Genomic DNA, 18,966 nt, shown 5'->3' on the forward strand with positions numbered 1-18,966 from the left:
CATACATAAATAAATAAATCAATAAATAAATAATTAAGAAAATAACTAAGCTCAAACATATGTCTACAAAACAAAGAAACTCCACAATTAAATCACAAATTCAATTCAGGGATCTTAAACGTTCTGGTATTCCATGCAAAGGTGATCAGAGATCCGCTCAACAAGAGGATTAGGACACATTTCACTGGGGTACAAAAACCAATTAAGAGCCCAAATGATTGTTTAGTGTTCAATGGGGACGAATAGTAGTGGGTCAGCATCTGCAATGGCCTACCCACATTTTAGAGGCTCACATGATAAAAGCTACCAGTTGCAATTTTCTGGTGGAATGGGCACTCGAAGTTAAGGCAGACCGTCTCACCCCAATGACTTCACCAGTTCCCATTAAAAAATGGACTTCAGATTTCAAATGCCAGTATCTCTGGAAACTTACAAGTAAGAAAGATGGTTTGAACTGTTTCAAAATTAGGACAACCTCCCCTGCACATCCTGGGACTGGTAAAGGGTCCATGCAGACCCACTGATATTACAAGTAGGTAAGGAGATGCAGGTCTCCATTTCAAAGCTGGCGGGCAATGTTGCAGTTCATTAATGCAGACGAAGTAGCTCTTGGATCTCCTGGCCAGCTTGACTATGTAGGCTTCATGGCTCCTCAAATACCTCTATCTGTTGAAATATTGTCCTGCACCTGATAAGAGCAGATTGGCTCCTCCCATGTAGCACAGACCAGCTAATTGTGCATCAAAGCAAGCTCTCTATCTCCAATAGGGTAAAGTAACCAGGCTTCAGCGAAGATCCCAGAGACAGGTCCAAGGGGGGGGGATTGATAGTTTAACCGAACTCTGGTGTAACACCTGAAAGCTACATTCTACACGTGCTGAGAGTCTAGAAAGGGTAGCGATTAAATGGGGCAGGTATCATCATACTTTGGTGGGCAAGGTAGAAAGCTGTAGCCAATTAATGTATTCCTCCAAACCGGCAGAAGTATGTCGTCCTGTTGTTGTCCAAGATTTCACAGGCTCTTTAGCAGGAGTAAGAGGTCAGTTTGTTTGCCTTGTCTTTTAAAAAAAAAAAGAAGTTTCAGAGTGTTGCACAGGCCACTGTTACTTGACGACCAGAAACAAAAGGAACAGGGAGGCGGGCAGGGAGTTTCTTTTGAGGACGGGAAGTCTACTCTAATAAAGGAAAAGGGCTGGCAAGGTTAAGGTCCAACATCGGATTGTTTGAAGGACTGTCTGGAAGAGTTGCATCTCTCATAGCACTATGGGGTGCCTGCCATTACCATGGAGTGAGATACAATGATTGCTGATAGTTGGTACCATGGGCCAGGAGTATATATCCAGAAGGATAAACTTGGATTCGATTGTTTTTCTCCAAAGTTGAAGGTGTTGCACAAACATTCTTTCTGTTGAGGTGCTAATAATTTTGCTTGTGATAAGTATGCCTACGCCCAGCACTTATCTTAATCTTGCCTTTAATTTCAAGGCAGAACTTCACATAATCTCTGCACCATTTTCAAATAGTGACGTAATCTGAACCTAGAAAGGCTTTACAGCTTGCAGTCATGATATGCACACATATCATCCTAGTTCCTCCTTCCAATGGTATTTGTTTTATAGATCTCTTGAAGACAAATTTGGGCACATCTTCACAGATGATAGGATAACTGAATTGGGTGTTAAGTTTGACCTAAAGAAATTCCGATCTTGTTCAGATTGCCTTATCTATTGAGCGAACATACAAAAAAAGGAGAAAGTGCAATCTCTAGATAAGTTGTGTACCTGTTCCTATTACACACAGAAGGAGTAGTTTCTTACCTGTAACTCCAGTTCTGTAGTAGGGGTATCTCTGTTATAGTCATAATCTATGAATAGTCCCGCCCATGTGCGGGGACCCCGGAGCAATCAAAATATCTCTTAAGCTGTCCTGCATTTGCAAACCTGCAAAGACACTTAAGAGACAGACAAAATAATACAGCCTAATAACAACATGGCTGCACTGGCCAGCACTTCATCTGAAGTGAACACAAAAGCCAAAATAAAATTTAAATGTCATTTTTATTCACATCTGACATGTTCCTTTATTGTATCACACTCCCTTCACCAAAATCCCTTTAAACAATAGAGAGGAAGGGGTGGACAGACAAGCCCTATAGGCTGTCATTATGTGTCTGCTAAAAGGATACCGTGCCTTTAAGGAACTCTCCAGAGACCCCCGGTATCCCAGGATGCACAGCCAAAGCAAGTTACTTTCAGTTCTTTTTGAAGGTGTATAACAACAGGCCTGATACTGTCAGGTTACTCCACCGGGGAGGAGGGAGGGTCGCTTATGACTATAACAGATACCCCTACTACAGAACTGGAGTTACAGGTAAGAAACTACTCCTTCTGTAGTAGGGGATCTCTGTGTATAGTCATAATCTATGAATAGAATGGCAAGCCCATCCCAACCAACAAACAGCGGTGGAGTAAAAAACCGAACACCAACAAATCACTGTGCAAACAAATTCCTCAGCGAAGCCTGTCCAACCTGCGCATCTGCCCTAGCATCAGAGTCCAGGCAGTAATGCTTTGTAAACGTATGGACCGACTTCCAGGTGGCAGCCTTACAAATGTCAGCAATTGGAACATTCCTAAGCAAAGCTGTAGTCGCTGCTTTGCCCCTAGTCGAATGTGCTGTAGGCTTACCCCCTAACGTCTTATTAGCTTTCTGCTAACAGAGCTGAATACAGGGCACAATCCATCTGGAGATGGACTGTTTCGAGGTAGCTAGACCAGTTCTTACTGAACCATAATTTACAAACAGTTGATCCGACCTGCGGATGTCTTTTGTCTTATCTAGATAGAACTTCAACACTCTACGCACATCTAGCGAATGCAGAGACCTCTCCGCCGGAGAGGAGGGATGCTGAAAAAACGTAGGCAAAGTTATCATTTCATTTACATGGAAATCAGATATCACTTTAGGCAAAAACTTAGGATGAGTACGCATTACCACTTTAGAAGCATGGAATACAGTATACGGCTCTTGACAACACAGAGCCTGAATCTCACTTACTCTCCTGGCCGATGTAATGGCCACAAGGAAGGCAGCCTTCCAGGACAAATGCTGCAGAGAAGCCTTATGAATAGGCTCAAAAGGCTCCCTCCTTAATCTGGACAACACCACGTTCAATTCTCATGGTGGAGAAGGTCGTCTAACAGGGGGAAACACCTTACGCAAACCCTCCAAAAAATCTTTAATCACAGGGATTTGAAAAAATGAGGTTTGGGAAGGGCCCTTTCTATACGCAGTCAAAGCTGCGAGATGAACTTTAATAGACTGAAAATTAAGCCCAGATTGAGCTAACTGCTGCAGATAAGGCAAAATAACATCTTTACAGGAGGTAGGGTCAATGTCCTTTGCCGTGCACCTTAAGCAGAATCTCTTCCACTTATAGGCGTAAGAAGTCCTCGTAGACGGTCTCTTCGCTTCTTTCAAGATCTCCATACAGTCCTGAGGTAGGTTTAAGTGTCCATACTGTACTAGCTCAGGAGCCATGCTGCCAAACTCAAGGACGAGAGATTGGGGTGAACCATCTGTCCTCCGAATTTCGTGAGAAGGTCCGGCCGACACGGCAGGCGCCGGTGAGGCAGAACAGACCGGTGAAGAAGGTCGGTGAACCACCATTGCCTCGGCCATTCCGGAGCAATCAGGATCATCCTGGCTCTGGATTGCGACAGCTTGATCAGCACCGCCGGAATCAGGGGAATGGGTGGAAAGGCGTAGAGAGAGCTGTTGGACCAGCTGATCCATAGGGCATTCCCCAGTGTCCCTGGTTGGTAGTACCTGGACGCGAAGTCGCGGCATTTGCTGTTTTCTGCCGTAGCGAACAGATCGATATCCGGAGTGCCCCACTCTGCGAAGACGTCTCTTAGCACGTCGTCGTTTAGCACCCACTCGTGATTTTCTTGAACGAGCCTGCTGAGCGCATCGGCTTGGGCATTCTGCACTCCCGGCAGGTGGGTTGCCGTGATCGTTAGGTTCCTGGCCACCAGCCAATTCCAGATCACCTGTGCCTCCCGAGACAGCGTGCGTGAACGGGAGCCCCCCTGCTTGTTGAGGTAATACATGGTAGTAGTATTGTCCGTCTGAACTAGCAGGGAGTTCCTCTTGAAGGAGGGATGGAACGCCTTCAGGGCCAAGTGTACTGCTCTGAGTTCCAAAAAGTTGATGTGGTAAGTCATCTCCGTCTGTGACCATATCCCCTGAATCTGAAGAGGGCCCGAATCCGCTCCCCAGCCCTGGAGAGACGCATCGGTCACTATGGTCTGGACCGGAATATGCTTGTGAAAGGGAGTCACCTTGCAGACATTCTCTGAGGAGCACCACCATTTCAGAGACTGTAGAGCGTGTTGGGACAGATGAATCGTGTCCTCCCAACGCCCCCGCCTCTGGTCCCATTGATCCTCCAGACATTCCTGCAGAGGCCTCATATACAGACGTGCATTGGGGGTGAGAAGGATGCAGGAAGCCATCGACCCCAGTAAAGAGGACACCGTCCTCACTGTAGGAGAGTGGGCTGTGAGGAGGTGCAGGGCCTTCCAACGGATAGATAAGCGTCTCTCCTCCGAAGGACACACGCTTGCGTTCAAAGTATTGACTGAGGCCCCCAAGTACTGGAGACACTGCACAGGGATCGGCACTGACTTCGACATGTTGATGTGCAGTCCCAGGCGATGAAGCAAGGCAGCTGTCCTGTTGAAATGACACTGGGCTTCCTGGTACGTGGAAACTTTGATCAGCCAATCGTCCAGGTATGGATACACAAACACTTTGTTCTGCCGCAAGTGTGCTGCCACCACTGCCATGCACTTGGAGAACGTCCTTGGTGCAGACTTCAGACCAAACGGGAGTACCGTATATTGGTAATGGTTGTTGCCTACCAGAAACCTCAGGAACTTGCGATGCTTTTGTGCGATAGGCACATGAAAGTAAGCGTCCTGCAGATCTACGGCGCACAGCCAGTCTCCTCGATGCAACTGAGGATAAATCTGATGCAGGGACAACATACGGAACTTTTCTCTGCGGATCCACTTGTTTGCTTGACACAGATCTAGAATAGGCCTGAACTCGTTCTTGTCCTTTTTCCTGACGAGAAAGAACCTTGAGTAAAGACCTTTTCCTTTTTGCCTCAAAGGAACAGTTTCTATCGCCTTCTTCTTTAACAGAACGGCCGCCTCCCACTGGAGCTCCCGCACCATGAAGAGAGAGCGCACTGGTGGAATCTGTGGAGGCGGGCTGGTGAAACGAAGACTGTACCCATTGCAAACAATATTCAGCACCCACTTGTCCTGAGTTATTGTTCTCCACTCTGCCAGGTAGTATTGAATACTTCCCCCCACCGGAGCGGGTAACGGATGAGGGGGAAGTGACCTTTCAGGGCTTCGACCCGGCCGGGCCTTTGTTCCCCGACGAGGATTGATGCTGGCCTCTGCCCCTCTGGTGCTTTTGAAAGGACTGCCTCAGGAACTGTTGTTGTTGCTGGTGTTGTTGTTGTTGACCAGACTGACGCCCTTGGCCGCGTTGTTTAGAATAACGCCTGCTATAGGAACGGAATGATCTCTTCTGTTCCTTGGATTTTTCCAACCCCACGGCCTTCAGGGTTTCTGCTTCGGCCTTCATGCGGTCCATTTCGTCATCCGCATGAGACCCGAACAACGTCGTGCCAGAGAAAGGCAAGTTAGCAATCTTTTGCTGCGCTTCAGGCTTTAGAGAGGTAAGTCTCAGCCAGGAATGTCTCCTCATGTGTACTCCATGACAGTACCCATGGGCCTGCAGCAATGACACATCCCCCGCTGCACTGATGATCGGGTTGGAGACCATCATGCCCTCATTCAACACCTCCTGGAAGTCTTCCCGTTTATCCCTAGGCAGGGAGTCAGTAAACTGTTGCAGGGAGTCCCATAACGATCGGTCATAGCGACCCAGAAGAGTGGAGGCGCTAGCAGCCTTCATAGTCGAGGCCGACGTAGAGCACATCCTCCTCCCCAAGGAGTCCAGCTTGCGACTCTCCTTATCCGGAGGAGCTGTGGAAGAGGGCGATGTGGCATGTCGCTTCCTAGCCGCGACCACAATGACAGAGTCCGGGGGAGGGTCCACCCTGAGGAACGCCGGGTCCGAATCAGGGGCCCTGTATTTCTTTTGCAACCTTGAGGGGGCAGACTTCACCACGGCCGGTGTCAAGAAGACCTCCATGGCTGGTTCCTCCAGACCTGGAACCAAAGGGAGGAGGGGGCGTGATAGATGCGCCTTGTGTAAAGTCTCGAATATCACAGAGGTAGGGGGAACTGGTACTGTCACTGAGATTCCCAATTTTGCCGCCCCTCTCATCAGAACATCTTGGAAAGTGGCAATATCATCCACTGGCGAGATTCTAGTAGGCGGCGTTTCCGATAACGTGGGGGAAAGCCGTCCAGTGCCAGAAGAGTCCGAATACCTCGTGCCTCTGGATCGAGATCTATACCTCCGTCGTCCATGCCTTGTGTGAGTGGACGATCTGTGTCTGCTCCGTGACCTCTGGCGCGATCTAGATCGTGATCTCAGTCTCTTAGGAGCCACTGGCCGCCGAGGAGAAGGCGGGAGCTGTGGCACCGGAGGCGGTGGTGGCGTAGGCCGCTTAGGAGGCGCCACTGGGAGCCGGGGGTCAGGTGGGGGAGGAGGAGGTGCGGGAGGCGTCTGAGGCCGCGGCTGAGGCTGCGGTCGCGGTGGAGGCAGCGGCAGGGGGTCCATTGGAGACTCTCTCCCATCACTCCTTGCGGGAGAACCCGGACTAGCCCTGTCCGGACTTCCGTCCATCCTTCTCTTCTTTGCGGGTCTACTCCGTGAAGAGGCCGAAGTGAACGAGGGGGAGCGTCCCGCTCTCCTAGATCCACGACTGGAGATCGTAATCACTGAAGAAGTGTTACCAGGCGATCTCGTCCTCGACGTCGAGCCGTGTGTGGACCTCGTACGGCTTCTCCTCGCCGTTGAGCGCAAACGGCGTCCCCTTGACGTCGAACGGCATCTTCTCGACGTCGAGTGCCTTTGTCTCGACGGCGAGCCTCTTGACGTCGACGGCGATCTCCTTCGGCTCGACGGCGAACTCCTTCGGCTCGACGGCACTCTCCTTCGCCTCGACGGCACTCTCCTTCGCCTCGACGGCGATCTCCTTCGCCTCGACGGCGATCTCCCTCGCCTCGACGTCCGTCGCCGGTGGCTTCGCGTCGATGTCGTCGACGTCGATCCATGAGTCAACGGCGAAGGAGGCGAGCGGGCTGGCCTCGACGGCGAGCGGCGCTGGCTGCGGGGCTCAGTACGACGTCGATGTTGTGTCGACGTCGACCGTGAAGCCTTCGACAGCGACCTAGTCCGAGGTCTCGCCGGCCCCTCTTTCGACGGCGAACGTCGAGGACGCCGAGATCCAGAACCCTGAACACACCGGTGCTGTACCTTTCGCCGTCGACGCCGTAGTCCTCGACGTCGAACGGGATCTTCCGGCCGGTAGGCGTCGTTTCTGCTCCTTTTTCTGCCCGGAGGTCCCTCCAGTGGCTGAAGCATGGGCAGAGGATGGGGAAGGAGATCCTCCATGCCCAGAAGTCCCACCTGTTCTCTGCTGCTCCTGTCCCTGAAGGCAAATCTTCTCTCTGTCCCTCAGGGTCCTCTTGGAGAAGGTCTTGCAGATGTCACATGTAGCAGGGACATGTGAAGGTGATAAGCAGAGAATACAGACATCATGTGGGTCCGTCTTGGCCATTTTCCTCCCACACTCAGGGCATTTATCAAATAAAGCCATGCTAAGAGTGGGTCAAACTGCACCAAATTGCAGGATGCAGCAGAGAAAGGCTCTAGACGTCGAATGAACAAACTTTTTCATCAAAAAAACCAATTTTTATCCAAAATATCCACCCAAAAGGGTAGAGCTCAATGCTCCAGGGTCCTGCTAGCAGGAGCCGGAAAAAAGAACTGAAAGTAACATGCTTTGGCTGTGCATCCTGGGATACCGGGGGTCTCTGGAGAGTTCCTTAAAGGCACGGTATCCTTTTAGCAGACACATAATGACACCCTATAGGGCTTGTCTGTCCACCCCTTCCTCTCTATTGTTTAAAGGGATTTTGGTGAAGGGAGTGTGATACAATAAAGGAACATGTCAGATGTGAATAAAAATGACATTTAAACGTTATTTTGGCTTTTGTGTTCACTTCAGATGAAGTGCTGGTCAGTGCAGCCATGTTGTTATTAGGCTGTATTATTTTGTCTGTCTCTTAAGTGTCTTTGCAGGTTTGCAAATGCAGGACAGCTTAAGAGATATTTTGATTGCTCCGGGGTCCACGCACATGGGCGGGACTATTCATAGATTATGACTATAACAGAGATCCCCTACTACAGAAGTACTTTATATAATTTTTAGGTCGAAGCCTACCAGACAGCGCAGATGTCTGGTTTGCTGAAGACATCTTGGGGACATTTGAAAAGGCTTTGTGATTTGTAACTCACATTTGCTGGGTTTATATTTGCTGGCTTTATTTGTTTTAGGCTGTCCAGCTTGAGTTATTCTATCTCGTAGAGCATAGCCTACTTACCAGGACGCCTTGTATTCTTCCACTAGTATTAGCTTTCTGTAAACAGGCCATTACATTTCGTTTTTATCTGGTCACATTTGCTGTACATTCAAAGACAGGGAAACAATGTCAGTTTCTATATTCCCAGGGAGCTTTGTGTTTCAAACTGGACTCTCTGACTTCAAAGTGACAGGGACTGCGGGTGTTGTGCCCATATTGCGCCATGTTCAGAACAAAAAGAGGTTAAAAGATGTGGAAAACATAATTTGTTAGTCGGCAGAGAATGGTGGAAATGCAAACAACGTTGGTCCAAGAAAGCACAGAATGCTATATTTAAAGATGGTCGCTACATTTGCAAGCTCATGGGCACTCCTCTTTCCATGACGTATTAGGAAACATCACTACTATAGAAGGAGCAGGGATGCAGGCGAGCCAGGGCTTTAAGTGGGATGAAAAAGGGGGGAGGGTCTCTCAAACGTGCGTGGCCAATGTAAAACACGTAAGTTAAAATCTGTGCATAGCATAGTGTGCCGCCTGACTTGTATTTTGCGGTTTCTGTCATTGCATACAGAGTATCATCATACCTACAAGGCAGGACTAATGGCTTTGTCAATGGTTGTTAGTTGCATAAGATAAATAAGCAGCAACTAAGGCTTGTATATAATATTGAAAAAGCTTCCACTTAAAGTCCTGGTGACACCACTACAATGTTGCAGTTCCTGAGTTTCAAAAAGAGAAGGGAAATGCAGAAAGAAAATGACTCTCTTTAAAGGATTTCCCTTCCCCCTACAACGCTTACCAAGCATGACGTCATGCCAAAACTTCTCCACTAGTGAGAAGTGAGCAGTGTGAGCACACGCACATGATGTGCCTACTGTCACTGCAGTCTGGGAAAAATGGACTGCCTGTGCCAGGGCACAAAACCGAGCCCAATAGAGACCCGTTTCGAGGCCCCCTTTAAACAAGCATTTGCAATGCAATAGGTCTCGCATTTGCGAGAGTTTGAGCTATTCCAATGAAGCAAAAAACTCCCACATGACCTATAGTGATTTCCTTATGGCTATAACAAGCTCTAATGGGCTTCCTATATTATACAAATCAAAACCTACTGCATAATTTCATGTTAATTTTATTCAGAACATGTTCTTTTTTCCATTTAAATATTTTGTTCAAAACATATATATGATTTGTATAATCTAGGAAGCCCATTAGAGCTTGTTATAGCCATAAGGAAATCACTATAGGTCGTGTGGGAGTTTTTTGCTTCATTTGTGTTGGTTTTCCCCTTCTCCCAGACCTAGAAGTACGTATAGGGGGCACCTCATTACAGACAAAGAGAGTTTGAGCCACTGCCATTGTAAATGACAATGCCTTTTATTTGTGTTTTTAAAACCTGCAAGTGTGTGTAAACACACACTTTGTACTTGTAGTCCTTGCTTACGAGGACCAAGGCTGGCAGTAAAAGAGGCACACTTTACTGCCAGCCTCACTTCTCGTAAGCAACGACTATAATCACAAAGTGCATGTTTACGCACCTCTTGCAGGTTTTCAAAACATATACATAACCGGCATTGTCATTTACAATGCCAATAGCTCAACTCTCACAAATGTGAGACCTGTTGCATTGCAAATGCTTGTTAAACATGGGGACTGGTCTTTACAAACTACTTTCACTTTGTAATCATACAAAAGTTAAGCAAATTATCTGACAATCTTGCTGGGGTACATGAAGTGTGAAAGGAAAGGCTGTAGGATGTCATTTTTTGCGTCTCCCAACAAAATGTAAGTACCAGTAAATGAGCTGTACACATTCAGCAGTAAGGAAAGCAAAAATTAAGCACATTATTTTGTAACCCAGATGTGTGATGGAAACAAAGATTTGAATAGGATCAGAACAAATCGAGACTTTACTTGGTGATGCACAAATAATATATATTCACTGAAACACGATTTGCACATATCATTTGTGTGCAGTGTAGTTTTACTGGTCACTAAATAGACATTCAGTACTATTTTAATGGAAATGTTATCTGTGAATGACAATGCGTTACCACATGACGCTTTAGTTACATAAAAAAATTGCTTGCCTCGTGTCCATTAAAGCTAGGTGGGTTGTGAAAGTTTGTAGTACTAAAAAGTGGGTTGTGGTTCTAAAACGTTTAGAAAACACTAGTATAGACTGTATCCTAAGCTTTTGCTTTAATGAGACCGATTTAACCCAGTCATTTTCTACGGCATGTTTGTTGCCTGCCTGCATTGTGGCTGTTCCTACCCGAGTCTTATCAGGTTAATGCTAGTTCACCGGAAGAAGTTAAGCGATAGTGCATCTATTTGTGACAGAGGCATGCTCCATGTTTTATGTCTGTCATACACCTGAGCCCACACCACCCTGAAAGTTAATGGGTTAACTATGTCCTTTTGTGTAAATGAAGGTTGATTGTGCACCAGCAGATAGATTGTTGCTAGCTCAAGATACTCTGCAACCTTCTTCTCCAGTGAAAGCGCACTGAAAGAGGAGATGGAAAGTGGCAGTACACAAATGTAAGCAAAAGCTGAATGGGCAAACCATGCTCAGCGGTCGCTGCAGACCATAATGCGGGCTGCAAAACATTTCTTTCTTTTATTTATAAAGTTTTATATAGCGCAAGCTTGACCCTAGAAGGGTATCAAAGTGCTTTACAGATAGCTCAGTTAGTAGAAAATAGATAACTACGAAACAAACGCTGACAATGTCCATTGCAAATCAGGAGTGGGACAGTGAGTTATAAACCAGGACTCAGACAGCGTGCAAGCCCTGATTGGAGAACAGCGCCAGATCAGTATCCAGAGAATGATTTTGTGGGTTCCGGGTAGAGATTTGTTCATTAGGAGCAGTTTTACTTCTTTTTTGAATGAAGTAATTGAAGGGATCAGTCTGATTTCAGGTTGTAGGTTTTCTTTTTTCAAAATTTGAGGTTTCAACAGTAAGATGCTTCTAGATGATCTGCCACCACCGGACAGTGCCAGTTTGTTAGCTAGATACTTCGGTGAATTGAAGTGAAGGGCTTTGGGGGTCATGGAAGCAATTTTCATCTGAATCCTTGCCTCATAAGGGAGCCAGTTTAGTGCCTTCAGATCTGGAGTGATGTGGCTGTACCTCTTTGATCCAGTGATGAGCCTTGCAGCAGAGTTAAAGGATGCCCTTAGTGGAGCCAACTTAGATCTCGGCAGAGCACATAGGGTAGCACTCTCATAGTCTAATCTAGGGATAACTAGTGCTTGCACCGCTGATTTAAGGTCGAAGGGTTTTATTTTTCTGAGAATGCTCATTTGAAAGTTTGCCCCTCTGGTGGCTGAGCTGATGTGTTCTTGCATGTTGAGATTCTTGTAAAGTGTAATTCCTAGTGATCTTGTGGAATCTATAATGTTTGGAAGGCAGTTGAAGACTGTTAAGTGTTTAATCCAATCTTCGATGTAGAGGGATCTTTTTGGTGAAGCAATTAAGAGGAATTCGATTTTGAGGAAGTTGAGTTTAAGGTGGTTTCTGGTTAGCCAGTTTTGGGTTGTTTGCAGAGTTGTGTTGAGTAGACTGATATCCTCAGGGGAGGAGATTTTAATGTACATAATTCACAATTTTCCAAAAAGAAGCACGAACGAAAATAAGAAACATATGGAAAGGGTTTTGAATGAAAAAATACTCCAATGGTTGTGTTTTCTGGAAAGTTCACTTGCAATGTACTATGCAGAGTTTATAGCTTGCAGGCTGCTGCCTTCGATGCTCGGTAACCACATTCACTGTCTCAAGGGGCCATCTGCTGAATATTTACCAACATTTTTGTGAAGCTTCAAGTGAGAGACAGGGAGTTTCACAAATGAAATTTTAGAAAACGCAGCCAACTGCTACAATAAAATTGCATGGGGAGTTTACGCTCACACAGAAACGCTGTGCTCTTCGTGTTTTAAGGCTTTCAAAAATGAGCGTATGATGCTTTGTCTCAGACAGTGGGCGGAGCTATTAGTCCATATCTTGAATACAGCATGTCTCGCAGAGAGAGCACAAGGGCTGCCTAGGCAAGAAATAAAAAAGATGCACATGGTCCCTACACTGCATATTCTGTGTGATTCAGCAGCATCCTCTCTGCCTATTCAGTTCAGCCTATCAATTATCAGAGACCTATTATGTAGTTCCTCTGAGGAATGTCTCATCTCATTCATACTTATTCAAATGCTTATCACTGGCTGGGAGAAATTGGAGAGCAAACACAAATTAGCTCGCAGGAATGTTAAACAGGCAAAATAACTTTCTAAAATGGTTATTTAAAATCCTACTTCACAATTAAATTGGATTTATTTAAAATAAAACTCTTTATGGCTTTTAGTATTAGGAAAAAAACTGAACCAAAAGGGAGGATTTATATATAGGCAGTATGTTCCATATTACATACTGGAATCAGTAGACCAACAGTCTACAATATATATGTACAGTCAAGCAATAAAAAAACAGACCTATAGTAAAGGCTTCCAGCCAGACACATGTGAAAAGCTCCACCATTGACTCAAAATGTAGGTATGTTTCCTTTGGCACAGAAGTCTATTATCGTGGTCCATTCCTCTAGTGCCGGGATTGTTTTCTTCTCTCCGCTGGCGGACCAACTCTTTTTTACGATTAGTAGGTCAATAGCGATGAACGTACAAGTATGGCGCTGGCCACCCAAATGTGCCATTATGCAGAGAAGCATCATTTTGGGGTCAAAGGTAATCATTCTTCCCATCACATTTACTAATTGTGTCTCTGATTTAAGCCAGTACTCCATTACTATTGGGCACTTCCAGATCCTGTTATAATATGTACAGAGGGAGAATTTGTGTCTCTGAAAATGTTTTTCTTACTTTCCTCAGCTTCCAGACTTGTTTATGTTTTTAATGGTATCTGTGTAGATATTTAACTTGAATGAGCCAGAGTCCGAAAAAAATGGGCAGCATCCTTGGTGCCATCTTTGCCTCAACCCAGTCATCGTCAAGGTTCCACAAATTGCCATTTTCTAGGATCCAGCTTAGAACTCAAAAGTACAGATTATAAAAAAAATCTCTAACTTTTGACAGGGACCAGTTATAATAGTTATTCAAAGGTTTTTTCATATATATTAAAGGTCTAATTTATTGGTGAAGTCTGCTTTATGATAAACATATTCAGGAAAAGTAACTTTTAGAAAGATACCTTTTTCCTGTCTGAAGCTCCTGGAGGCTAATTTGCATTAATTCTTCAGCATCTCCCCAGTCAGTGGTTGACCTTAGTGAGGTGTCAAAGCTGCTTCCAGATCAGTAATAATGGCCTGGGTGTAGAGAGGTGTGAATGGAAATCTCAGAGCTGGATAGATGGAAGGATGGCAGAGTAAATGGAAATCCGATAAGATGGATGGGTGGGTGGTTGAAAGGATGCAGTGTAATTGGAAATCTGAGAGGATGGATAGATTGGTGAGTGAGCAAGGATGGCAGAGTAAATGGAAATCTGAGAGGATGGATGGATGGGCAGGTCAAAGGATGACAGTGTAAATGGATATCTGAGAGGATGGGTGAAGGGATAGCAGCATAAATGGAAATCTGAGAGGATGGATGGGTGGGAGATAGGCTCGCAGTGGAAATGGAAGTGAGAGGATGGAAACATGATCAATTGATGGATGAACGTTTATTGATGGATGGGTAAGTCAAATGATGTATGGTTGGATGGCTGTGTGAAGCATGCATAGGTGGATAGATGGCATGGTGAAAGACTGACAGGGATGAATGACAGATTGTAAAGGTGAATTGGTGAATATCAGCGGAGTGCATGGAAGGATGAAAGGATAAATGGATAGATGCTTGGATAGAAGAGACATATTTGCTATTCTAGGCAAATTTGTGCTCACTTGCTTCGCTTAAATGGTGCCATCAGAGGTTTGGTTCAAATTGTGGGGTAATTAATGTTTTGGGGCTACTCCCTAGGCTTTCCCATAAACTGATACCCGAAAATGAGTAGTATGCTTGCCACCAGAAATGTTGACATTCTTTAACTTAGTCTCACTGATTAAAATGTATTTTTCGTTAGGGCATTTTTCAACTGTCTTTTGCAAATCAAGAACTTTCTGATGCAGCAATGCAAGTGTACAGAAATATTTGTCAATTACTTAATCAGTATTTTAAAATTGCGGTATTAGCAATTCATTTTGGGTTCGTTATTTAACTTGGCTTCTTAAAAATAACGCTGCAATAAATAAAAAGTTCATTTTAAGCTTCAAAACCGTAAGTAGGTGGCGAGGCAAACACTCTTGGAGGTGTATGCTGAACGCTATGGTCAAACATGTTTGTTAATACCTTATTTAAAACTTCAATTTTATCGCGTCTAACTGGCCATATTGATTGCTTGGTGCTCTACAATGCACTCTGCAGTTCTGATACTAAAACAAAAAGTATTTCTTGACAAACGCTGGGAATTTCATTGCTTGAACATGTTGCCATCTGTAGTGTGTTTGCAGAGTTAGTTGCATACCGCTTACAGATTGATTTTCAGCATGCTGCCTGGATTTTCCCTTTACAGCTGGCTGCAGGTGTTCCTACAAATCTGAAATTTCTATTTCCTTTTTTTCCCAGCAAAACCCAATACCCGTTTTGATGTTTTAGCAACATTTGTCTAATGGTTCATCCGCCTGTGTACAATGCTCTTTAAATTCTCATATGTGACCTTGAATGGAGTATTCCAGTCGTGTTCGCTGGCTGTGCGTATGTCAGTAGCTTCACATGCACGCTTGTTATTTTTTAGTGCCTCACAGACTTTGAAGCTAATTAAGAAAAATGCAACCATGTAGCCAAAGGTTCCTTTTCTTGGCATAGATTAATCATATCAATCTCCACTTGAAAAATGTGCCATTTATCCACCAAGAAGTACATTTTGCACTTAGGTGAAATATTACTATATAAAAGTATACTATCTCTTAATGACCATGTTGCTTGTCAGGGATTTGCTGATGGGTATTTTCTACTGTCTGGAGTTGGAAGTGGTAAATGAGACTGAATTAAAATAGGATTTGGAAAGCAGTTTAAAACCAGGCTTCGCTGAAAGCATGAGAATGAGGAAGCACTGGAACAAGGCTGCACCGTGCCTGCAGTGATTAAAGAAAAGAGTTCTCAAAATAAACAGATAAAGAATGAAACTGCAAGGAGACTGTAATCGGCCGGTGCTCCTCTTCGCAAGTGAGCTGTCGGCACCCAGAATGAGTCAGGATGCAGCAATTAAGAGGGGCATTGGAGGGAACCTATGGCAAGCAGCAGGCCGGCATAAACATGCTGTAAGTAATTACAAAAGAAAACGCAGACAGCGCGTGCACTGTAGGCTCAACCTAAAAATACTTCTGAATGCACTGCTATAATCTGGTTTACTATGGTGAAAATATTTTGCAGGTTAATGTAATAACACTTTCTGAATTTTGAAGAGACTATCATATTTTCTACACGTTTGCTGTCTTTAACAAGCCTTGGCATAGCCAATAGGTCTCGCTTTTGGGACCTTTAAGTATTTAGTTATGCAGCACAATATCCTTTGTGCAACAACATCAACTGTTGCATGGCTAAACACTTATAAGGTCCCAAAAGCGAGACCTATTGGCTATGCCAATGCTTGTTTTCTTTGAATTCTGGTACTTGTAGTTTCATTTATTCCATTATAGAACTGAGCTACAAGTCCCAGAAGTCTATGGCGTTTGGGTGTTCCTCCTGTACCACATATTTTTTGCCCTGTCCTTCTCCACTGTGCAGTGATTAGTGTGATATTGGAGCATCCCTTTCTGTGCCTCTCATTATTATTTGGCTTCACACTGCAGCCGTCTGGATACCTATTCTTTACATACCGATTGATTGCCTATCTAGTGTTTAAAATGAGGCAGCCCACTTTAGTCATTGGCTAATTTCACTGTGACTGACAGGATTCTGCCTTTCACAAGGAGCATATCCCCACACAAAATAGTTCCCTTCAATGCAAGGGACTACTGTGGATGTTTGTGATTTTTTAGACTAATACATGTTTTATATTGGCCAGAGTCCAGTAACTCCCACCAACAACAGTTTTACCAAAATAACATGATAAAACAATATTAGCATTGCCAGACCTATTGGCTTTACCAACGCTTGTTTCTTTTGTTCTCTGCTGCACGCATTTAAAAAAGAAAGAATTTGCTGGGATTGTGTGACTCACATATACAGGTACAAACACAATCACAATTCAGCTGCTTAAAACAAAAGCAGCATCAGCAGAGCCAACAGGGCTGGCGTTAATGTGGTATGCACGGAGACGTGTATGCACAGATGCAGTGCATGCATTAGCACGCTGAAGCCAGACATGTTGGCTTTGCCAACGTGTGTTGTATTTACCTGTATTTACCTGCTGCTCATATTTGCTTTTGTTCACCCCCTGCCCACCGTTAACCACGAGAAACGCTGTTGTTGACATGAGAAACAGAAAAGAAGATTCTAAAGAATATTCCAATTCAATATTTTTCTTTAGTTCTATGAGGAATAACCCACAAGATCAGGCTCTGCATAGACTGCACATAAAAACACGCGATACGTCCCTGGCTGAAGGACCAGCATGCAATAGTCAATGGCCTATATATCCGAGCACAGCATTCACCAAATTGTTATCCCGGCACATTGCATGTGTGCGCATGAAATCAAACACTTGCTGCTGGGAAACCTGGCATGTTCATGAATTTTAGAGTGACTTCGCATTTTCTCTCACTATACTGAGGGATGTGTTTTTTTTTGGAGATGGTTTCTGTTTCACTTACTACCATTTGACGGCACAGGGGTCGAAGCAAGCTGACATCACTTCCTGTGCAGATGTGTCAGCACGTGGATGACGGTGGCTTGTAGGTTTAAGTGGTTCCAAAATGTGTTTTTGCCCAGAGCGCATTTAGATCAAGAGCCAGGGGTTGGAGCAGTTCGGGATACTGGAGAGGGAAAGACTAGCTAAATGGCAGACGTTCTTCATAAATTGCAAAGCACGTGGCCTAGATGGAATGTTCAGAATGTTTATGGTCTCACCCATGGGAAATGCGGCCCAGAGAAGCCTGCAGTGATTGCGGTCACGAGCAGAGTTAGAAAATGAATTTTACTAATCAGACTCCCATCAATATCGCACATACCTAGAGGGAAAACGCCGACAACATGAGATTTTAGATAAACAAAATGTAAGTACTTTGGAGATGCAAATAGTGGCACAAAACCAAAGCACATTTGTGTCACATGAGAAGCTCAACAAGCGCAAAGAGAAAGTGAAAGGAAAGAGAAAAAGATAAGAGGCGAGAGAAAGGAACAGGCAAAAGAAAAAGACAGATGCAGGAGAGGAGTGAAAATGAAGCTGACGAGGAGGGAGTGGGAGAAGGGAGGGGGAGGAGAGGAGGGGAGGGGATTCACGCGCTGTAAGGCTTTATTGAGCCAGATGGCCTGTGCAAGTTCACGCTCACATGCACGCAGGCTTTAGGCCAGCAAAAGTATCTCTGGTAGCACTATGAAAACCCGCTTACTAAAGGTCTCGCCGGAGCTAGAGCATGCGCTAGCACTCAGGCGAGACCTAAAAACTGCCTGTGCTCAGCACCAGTGAGACCTGGCCCACTTAAAGCCTTGGGATGAGCGTCTACTATTTCGGATAATTCCAGACCAGTGCTGATGTGCGATCTTCAGGAGTCTGTAGCAGAACGTGTTGCTGACTCGTATTCCCCGAGAGGCCAGTCACCCTTAAGTATTCTGACTTGCAGTGCATAATGAATGTTTGCGTTCGGTGCATGCCATCTTCACAGTTTCTGTCCGATACGCGTAATAAATGACTGTGCACAGCGGGCGTTTATCATTGGTGGTAGATGCTATCTCAGTCGGCGCCATGCACATTTCAGTATCGTTTTCTAAGGCTGGAGGTGCCGCCTTATGCTTGGAGACGTTTATGTTGTGTTTGGTGTTTTTGTTTAAGAGAGAAAGTTTGATTATATATTGGACATCAATTTAGAGGATTAACTATTCCTTGATCATCTTAACTTGAAGTTCTTTGGGACAACAAGGATATTGCTACTTTGTCTGAGTTTTGGTTACTCAACTTGAATGTGTAATTACTATTTAGATGAAACTGACTAGCATTTATTGATATGCAAAGTTCAGTACTTCTGTTCATGAAAGATTCAAAATATGCTAAACTGATTATTGCTCATTAGAGTTTAGCGAAGGAAGTTTGTTTTAACGCACTGAGAAAGGTTTTCATTTTATGTAACAGGTTACAATACCTTTTGAGTATCAAGTTTATGCTGGATGGTTAATATGCAACAGTTTGATTTATTGCATATTATGCAATAATCAATATGTGTTTCTGCATAACGATTGGTCATGAATA

At 44.8% G+C, this 18,966-nt stretch overlaps 1 protein-coding gene across 4 annotated transcripts in view; it reads right to left on the minus strand.

The window, feature by feature from the left end:
- Nucleotides 1-18,966, minus strand: part of BFAR (bifunctional apoptosis regulator) — a 317,639-nt gene that overhangs the window by 108,228 nt on the left and 190,445 nt on the right. The gene's annotated exons all lie outside the window — the stretch shown is intronic.

The sequence above is a fragment of the Triturus cristatus genome, chromosome 10 (genome assembly GCF_964204655.1).
Source record: "Triturus cristatus chromosome 10, aTriCri1.1, whole genome shotgun sequence".
In the NCBI taxonomy this organism is placed as follows: Eukaryota; Metazoa; Chordata; class Amphibia; order Caudata; family Salamandridae; genus Triturus; species Triturus cristatus.